This window comes from Vombatus ursinus, unplaced genomic scaffold (assembly GCF_900497805.2).
Source record: "Vombatus ursinus unplaced genomic scaffold, bare-nosed wombat genome assembly UNPS02006874.1, whole genome shotgun sequence".
NCBI lineage: Eukaryota > Metazoa > Chordata > Mammalia > Diprotodontia > Vombatidae > Vombatus > Vombatus ursinus.
In genome coordinates this window covers 8,478,892-8,488,245 of record NW_020946652.1, presented here as the reverse complement: position 1 = coordinate 8,488,245, position 9,354 = coordinate 8,478,892, and positions in this window count along the sequence as shown.

Below are 9,354 nucleotides of genomic sequence, written 5' to 3'. Positions count from 1 at the left end.
TCACTAAAAATAAAAGAAATGCAAAAATAAGAGAAATCTTGAGATTTCACCTCACATTCAGAAAATTGTCCAAGATAACAATTATTAATATAATTAATAACAAACATAACATTAATAACAAACAATATTAATATTAGAGGAATGGTGGGAGGACAGGTACACTAGTGCATTGTTGGTAGAGCTGTGAAATGGTACAACCATTTCAGAAAACAATTTGGATTTATGCAAATAAAATGACTAAAATGTTTCTACCTTTGACCCAGAGATTCCACTACTAGGCATATACCCCAAGGAGGTCAATGATAAGAAGAAAGTCCTCAAATACATCAAAATATTAATAGCAACACCTTTTATGATAGCAAACACCTAGAAATAAAGTAAATGCTCATCGATTGTGGCACATGAATATGATGGCATTTACTGTGCTGTAAGAAATGAACATAGATGTAAGATGCTCCCAACCTACTCCTCTGCAAAGTGGGTAGGTCCATAAATGTTGCACGTTTTTTCAATGTATTGATCAACTATGCTGATTCTCCCCTCTTTTTCTGTTTGTCTTTACAAAAATAATACTTGTTATATAGAATGGATCTCTGGCGGGGAAGAGGAGGGAAACAGGGAAACTAAGGTGATTAAAAAAGACATCAATTAAAAACTTATTTTAAAAAAGAAATGGACGTCTGGGCCATGTGAGCAACAAAATGCTGAACTCGACATTTTCTCTGATCCGCATAACCTCTCAACATCTCCAAAATAGAAATGATGCAATAAAGATAAAGTAACTTCAGCTATCTCTGTGGTCTGGGACACCCAGAATCCAAGAGAAGGTGAAAAAAACCCTAAGTCCTTGAACCTGTACTCACTGTCCCTCATGTCACTCACCCCTGCTTCCTCACCCTCTATGCTAGCACTTGCAGACCCAAGGACCCAAGCACACCAGCTTACAATAAAACCCAACCCCATTTCCAGTGCCATGGAGCCCCCGGTTCCAGGTTGCACAACTTTGCTCTGGAGCCCTTCAGGAGCAAAAGCCTGCTGGCACCTGAGATAGATAGCCAGAGTTGGGTAGACAACCCCTAAGCAAAGCACTACATCTCCCTGAACTGCTAGTGCTGGGTAGGACAAGTTGGGCAGCAGAGCTGGTACCAGGGCTGACAAGCCCCTACCAACAGCTTGTCAGTCCTCTAAGCTGCCAGGGCCAGGCTAGAAGAGAACCGAAGAACACAGGGAGTTAGCTGGCCAGATCAGCAGGACAGGATGTGTGTGTGTGTGTGTGTGTGTGTGTGTGTGTGTGTGTGTGTGTGTTTGATGGTCCCATGCAGATACCTTGAAGCCTGAGCTCTTCTCCCCTATCTCTTCCCCCCACCCCCTGCATCATCCATCTGGGGCCAGTTCTGACCACCCAAAAATCACTTGGGAGAACAGGCTTGTGAACCATGAATTGCCCAATGTGGCAGAAGGCTGAGATAAGTTAGAAAGTAATTAGGAGAAAATCAGGGAGAAAAAGGCTGAAGTTACTGAAGACCTCAGGAAGATGAAAACTGAAAGGCCTTTGACATAAGCAGATAAATTAACAGGAAAATGCTAACAACAGAAGGAAATGTGGCCTCCAGATCTAGTAAACGAGTTCAGGCGTCTATGAACAAATACTGGAAAACAAAAGAAAATGTGCCAATACTTGACTTGACAAAGCATCCTGTGGAATGTGAGCTGGACACAGAACCACGACACGCTCTCCTTGAGCGGCTCAAAAGAGAAATGAGAATTATGGGAGCAGAATATATGGCCAGCACAGCAAAAAATAATGGGCAGAAAAGAAAAACTGGAATCTGTGGTGGCAAGTCTCACCAAAGAAACAAAAGAGAGAATAATAAAGCAGGAATGCGAAAGCACAGACATCAAAGATGAGATAGAAGAATAGGAGCAAAAAACAAGAACATTTAAAGAACATTTTTCACTCAGCAAGTAAAACATGCTGAAGTCAAAGACAGGGCATGCAGAAACAACCAGGGATCACGGGTCTCCCAGAAGAACATGATAGGAGAAGCAGTTAGGTGGTGCAGTGGATAGAGCACTGGCCCAGGAATCAGGAGAACCTGAGTTCAGACACATGTGTCTGAGGCCAAACACATGACATTCACTAGCTGTGTGACCCTGGGCAAGTCACTTAACCCCATTGCCTAGCTGGGAGAAAAAAAAGAACATGATAGGACAAAAAACCTTAACATCATCATCCAGGAAATAATAGAAAAGAACTGCCCACAATGCCTGAACAGAAAAAAAATGGAATATCAATGGAAAGAACTCAAAGATTGCCTCTAGGAGGGAAAGCCCCCAACAACCCAAGACTGCAAACTCCAGCACTCATAGGCACTCAATTGAACAATTCAATTCAGAAACAAGAAGCTATTCCAGGGATCAGGAGAAAGACCTTCAGATAGAAAGAAAGGGCATCTGAATAACACAAGACTACACTGCACTCACCAGAGAATGCTGGAGGGATTGGAACACTGTGTTCTGAAAAGCAATGGAGCTCAGGGTGCAGCCCAGGGTGCCCTATCCTGAAAATCTGAGCTTAACTACAAATGAAAGATTATAAAGAGGCATTTGAAACATTTTTAAAAAGACCTGAAGAGATTATTTGCCTCTAAAACACCCTAAATAACGGGAATGCAGAAGTGAATAAAGGCAGCAGCCAGGGACAGTGATAGGAAAACAGCAGAGACCAGGAAGAGGCTTCTTTCTAAATGCACACAAGGAGACAGGGATAAAGGGGGAAGTCCAGTGAAAGTCACTGGGAAGAGGTGGGCATGGAGCATTATGGACAGAACTGGGGGACACCCTGCTTACAGGTGAATCAATGTTCCTTTTGTGGGACTTCATCACAGAATAGAAGAATGTATGAAGGAGACAGGAATGTGTGATGTGCCTGGGTCGAATCAATGCAATGAGGGGAAGGTGATCCCTGCAGTCTCAGAAAGAGAAGAATCCACAGAGGAATGGGTAAGGAGGAGGGGAAAAGGTCTCCAAAGGTGAGAGGGGAAGAAAGAAGCCTTGCTTTGGTGTTGGGAGGGGGCTCCATTGATGAATGATCCTATGGGGGAAGAGACAGTCTGTGAAGGCTTTGGGTTGGGTGTGGTCTGGGGAATTTGCTGCTTGAAAAGTCCATTCATCCTACTTTAGGAGGTGGGGAGTTGGAACTCCTGGGGGCAGACTGCACCTGGAGGAGTGAAAAAGTATGGATCCAGGAAGGAAATTTTGAGGCAAATGGGGCAAAAAGGTAACCAGGAGAGGATATAGATCAGCAGTGGGATGCATAATCAGGGACATGGAGGGGGAGAGGCCCTACCAGGGGACAGTGTCCTCTCTGATAACCGCGATAATTGGCATTGTTCTGAGAGTGAGGCACAATGGAAAAAGGGAAAACTGGACAAGCTCTACAAGGTAGTATCGGAAACCACCTGGAGGAGAGAGCTTAGAATGGACACCCTGGAGGCTTTGATTTGCATGAGTAATAGAGAGAATAGAGAAAGACCAGGTAATTAAAGGGTCACAAATCAGAGAAGGAAAGTCTGGAGTAGACAAAGAGGGTGGATAATGAGAGAGAAAGAAATCCTTTTTGGAAAGGAGTGACAAAAAATGAAATAAAATAAAAATCCCTAATGAACAGGAACACTTAAAGTGGAGCAAAAGGAGGGGGAAATCTACTGGACTGAGAGGGAAAATGGGGGGAGATAGAAAGGAACTGATAAGCAAAACCCCAAAGGGAAGGGGAACAGAAGAGAGGCAACAGTCCAGGGAGAGGGGAAGAAAGCCGGCAGGAACAGGGCCACCTTTAAAAAGGTGAAGGTAAAGTAGCTGAAGAAAGTTACCGTGTTAAAGAAACTGTGTTTACAGCAAGAGTGGGGAGGGAATCATAACTCGGAAAAACAATATTAGGGGCAACCAGGTGGCACTGCAATGTTTAGAACACTGGCCCTGGAATCGGGAGGAGCTGAGTTCAAATCCAGCCTCAGACACTTATTAGCAGTGTGACCCTGGGCATGTCACTTAACCTCAATTGCCTCCCAACCCCCCCAAAATAATAATATTGGAGACACATGTAGGAAAAATATAAAGCTAACTCTCATAAATTTAAGTATGAATGGCATAAACAATCTAACAAAACAAAAAGGAGTGATAGATTGGACAAGAAAACAAACCCCTACAATCTATTGCTTACCAAAAAAAAAAATTTAAAAAGCAAAAACATACACAAAATAAAACTGAGGGGTTGGAGGGAAATTTACTATGTGTCAAATGAATCCAAAAAAGCAAAAGTGGCAAAGCTGTCTGACAAAGCAAAAACAAACATTCAAAAAGTAAAAAGGGATAAACTGCATTGGGACCATCGACAACAAACCAGTCAGCAATAAGCTTATACGCTCCATATGCCTTAGTGTCCAAATCCATAAAGGAAACATCTGAGCTATGAGAAGACGTAGATGGTAATGCAACAGTGACAGGAGACTTCCATATCTCTCAGTCGGGATGTCTAACTGAAAGACAGACAAACAGGAAAGTGGGGAACTGAACAAATTGCTGAAGAAACTAGAGCGACAAGATTTATGGCGTCTTCTAGATGGGACTACAAAAAAACATACATATTTCTCAACACCATCTCATCTTTTATAAAAATTCATCATGTATTAGGGTACAATGGAAACAAATGGAAAAAGACAGAAATAGTTCATGTATCCTTTACAGACCATGATGCAATAAAATAGTCATTGATTCAGGGGCCACCAACAAAAGACACAGACTCAAATGCAGACTTAAACATGAAATCCTAATGCATAGTAACAATCAATAACGACGAAAAAGAAAATGACGGTGAAACAACAAACCGACATTTCTGTGGCTAAAGCAGTCCTTGGGGGAAAAATCATATCCTTACAAATATACATGAACCAAATAGAAAAAGAGAGAATGAATGAATTAAATATGGATTTTTTAAAAGTACAAAGTCAACAAATAAACCCCAAATAAGTGCAAAGAGGAATATTAAAAATTAAAGGAGAAAGAGAAATTGAAAACAAAAAACCCATAGAAATGATAAATAAAACTAAAAGTTGATTCTTTGAAAAAACTAATAAAATTGATAAACTTTTTGATAATCTGATTAAAAAGAAAGAGGAAAATCAAATCAATAAAATAGCAAGTGAGGAAGGTGAAATCACAACAGAAATTTTTTTAAAATAATTTTAAAATCTAAACTTAAATACAAAATGAGAAAAAATATCGTCATGTACACAGCAGACCACAGAAGAGGATTCAACATAAAATAATACATTTCCATTTCATGAAAACCTAAAAAACAAATACTACACATTGTTTTCAAAGCTGCCTGGCTTTTCTTTGCTTCCTTGTAGCTTTTCTTTTGTTCTCTGCTGTGTACTTTTTACTTGATTTTTTTCCTCCTCTCTCCCTCCACCCCATCCTAAAGAAGGCTACAATTAAGCATGGATATAGATACATATACATAGATATCTATAAACATGCACATATACCCTCATACCCATATATGTAAGAACATATTATGCTTATTTCCACCTGTCATCTCTTTCTCTAAAGGCGGATAGCATCTCCCTTCATAAGTCCAAGTCTTTCCATGTTCTAAATCCACCAGCTCATCACTTCCTACACTACAGCAGCATTCCAGCCCAGTCACATCCAATCTGAGAGATTGTCTATGAAAGTTTGCCCCCAATTTTCTGTATTCCTTCTATTCTTGGCTACATGGGTTTTATTTATACAAGAAAAAATAATTTAAAATAATCTAAATTATTCTTTTTACACTTCAACAATGCTCTCACTCATAACATAGTTTAAGGTCTGATACTACTGAATATACTTCCTTTACATCTTTTCCCCCTGGTTCCTTTGAAGTTCCTGACCTTTTGTTCTTCCAAATGAACTTTATCAATGTTTTTTCTAACTCAGAAAAATAATTTTTTAATAATTTAATTGGGATGACATTAAATAAACAGGTTAGTTAGGTAAAATTGTAATTTTAGAAATTATATTGGCTTTACCTACCCATGAACAATTAATATTACTTCAATTATTTAGATCTGAGTTTATTGTATAGAAAGTGTTTCATGTTTATGTTCATATAGTTCCTCTGTCTGTTTTTGGCAGGTATGAGCTCAGGTATTTTATCCTGCCTAGGTATTTTAAATGGTCTAAAACAGTACTGAATAATATTGCTGACATATAGGGTACTTTCTCTTTCTTTCACTTTTGATTAAATCTATTTTAACTTTAACTTTGTCTAAGATCATGATTACTATCCCTGCTTTTTTTTCACATACTAAATTTCACCCTTACCTTTTATTTTATCTTTGTGTGTATCTCTCATTTTTATAATGCTTTAAAAGCAACATATTGTTGAATTCAAAGTTTTGATCTGTTATCTGTTTCTGTTTTATGGGCAAATTTGTCCCATTCACATTCTAAACTATGATTACTGTTGTGTATTTTCCTCCTTCCTATTTTTCCTCACTATCCTTCTTACCCTATCTACTCTATCTCTCCTCACTCCTTTACTTTACTTATACCTGCTACTCTGCCTTCCTATTCCTTAATCTACACCCCTCCTCTAAGAGTCCCTTCCTTATCCTCTTCCCTTGCCCTATCCCCTTGCCCTCTTATTTCTTTTTGAATTTAAAAGACTTTGATACCTATGTGTGTGTGTGTGTATTTCCTTCTTTAACCCATTCCTGATGACACTAAGGTTTCAGCACTACCCACTGTCCCCCTCCAGCTTCTTCTGTATCAGTTTTTCCTTCTATGCCTCATTTGTGTGAGAAAATCATTCCTTTTTATCTCTCCCTACAGTTTTATTTTTTTAGAATCATCCCATCATCCTCAGCTCAGCCCAAGTCTTTCGTTCAAACTACCCAAATAATGATGACAGTCATAAAAGCACTGATAATATTTTCATGTATAAGAAGTAAACAATTTGACTTCATTGAGTCTCTTATCATTCGTCTTTAATGTCTACCTTATATTTCTCCTGGATGTCAAATTTTCATTTAAGTTTTGGAGTTTTTGTCACAAAAACCTGAAAGTCTTTGAATTTGTTAAATATCCATTTTTTTCCATTTAGGATTATACTTAACTTTGCTGGATAAATTACTCTGGTCATAACCCCAGCTCTTTTGCTCTACAGAATATAGTATTCCAAGACCTATGGTCCTTCGATGTAGTAGCTGTTAAGCCTTGGGTAATCCTTATTGTAGCTCCCTGATATTTAAATTGTTTTTTTCTTGTTGCTTCCAATATTTTCTCCTTAACCTGGGAGCTTTGAAATTTGGCTATGATATTCCTGTAAGTTTTCCTCCTAGGATCTCTTTCAGGTAGTGATCAGTGGTTTTTTTTTTCTATTTCTGCTTTGCTTTCTTGTTCTAGAACTTTAGGGCAATTTTCCTTGATAATTTTTCATAATATTGTACCAAGATTCCTTTTTTTCACCATAATTTTCAGGTAGCCTGGCTATTCTTATATTATTCCAGAAAAAAATTTTTTTAAATCAGAACATATTATACACAGGTGAATGCTAACAAAACAGGAATATATTCAAAAATACAAAATACTCAACCCATCAGAAGACCAGATAGTGATCTTAAATAACCCAATATCAGAAAAGGAAATAGACTGTCAAACTTTGAAAGAAGTTAGTTGTTAAGTCTTTTTTCAGCTGTGTCCAACTCTCCCTGACCCCATTTGGAGTCTTCTTGGCAGAAATACTGGAGTGGCTTGCCATTTCCTCCTCCAGTTCATTTTACAGATGAGGAGACTGAGGCAAACAAGGTGAAGTAACTTGCCCAGGGTCACACAGCTAGTAAGTGTCTGAGGCCAGATTTGAACTTGGAAAGATGAGTCTTCCTGACTCAAGGCCCAGCACTTTATTCACTATTCTACTCACCCCTTCATAAATTATTCTCAAAAATTGAAAAAGAAATCTTCCAAACAGAATCCTTTCATGAAACAACTATAGTCCTGATACCTAAATCAGGGAAAGATAAAATACAGAAAGAAAACTACAGGCCAATATCATTAGTGAACATTGACTGAAAATTTTAAACAAAATCCTACCAAACAGACTACAGCAATTTATCCAAGAAATCATTCATTATATTCAAGTGGGATTTAAGCCAGGGATGCAGGACTGTTTCGACATTAGAAAAACAATCAACATAATTAGTGATATTAAAAACCAAAACATCCAAAACCACATGATTTTCTCAATAGATGCAGAAAAAGCCTTTGACAAAGAAAACACTTTTTTGCTAAAAACCCTACAAAGTATAGGCATAGAGGGGGCTTTTTTTTAAAAACACCATAAAAAGTATGTTAAACCAAAAGCAAACATCATATGCCATGGGGATCCACTAGAACCTTTTCTTTAATTAATTAATTAATTAATTAATTAATTAGTTTTCAACATTCACTTCCATAAGATTTTGAGTTCCAAATTTTCTCCTCATCTCTGTCCTCCCCCCACCTCAAGACATCATGCATTCTGAATACTCCTCCCCCTAATCTGCCCTCCTTTCTATCACCCCCACCCTTCTCTTATCCCCTTCCCCTTCTATTTTCCTGTAGGGCAGGACAGATTTCTATACCCCATTGCATGTATTATCTTATTTCCCAATTGCATGTGAAAACAATTTTTAACATTTGTTTTTTAAAACTTTGGGTTCCAAATTTTCTCCCTTCCTCCCTCCCTACCCACCCACATTGAGAAGGCAAGCAACTCAATACAGGTTATATATGTGTAGTCATGCAAAACACTTCCATAATAGTCATGTTGTGGAAAACTAACTATTTCCCTTCATCTTACCCCACCCCCTGTTTATTCTATTCTCTCCTTTGACCCTGTCCCTCCTCAAAAGTGTTTGCTTCTGATTACCCCCTCCCCCAGTCTGCCCTCCCTTCTATCATCCCCCCTCTCTTATCCCCTTCCCCACTATTTTCCTGTAGGGTAAGATAGATTTCCATACCCCACTGAGTGTGTATGTTATTCCCTCTTTAAGCCAAATCTGATGAGAATAAGATTCACTCATTCCCTCTCACCTTCCCCCACTTCCCCTCCACTGTAAAAGCTTTTTTCTTGTCTGTTTCATGTGAGATAATTTACCCCATTCTACTTCTCCCTTTGTCTTTCTCCCAGTATAATCCTCTCTCACCCCTTAATTTTATTTTTTAGATATCATCCCTTCATCTCCAACTAACCCTGTGCCCTCTATCTATCTATCTATCTATCTATCTATCTATCTATCTATCTATCTATCTATCTATCTATCTATC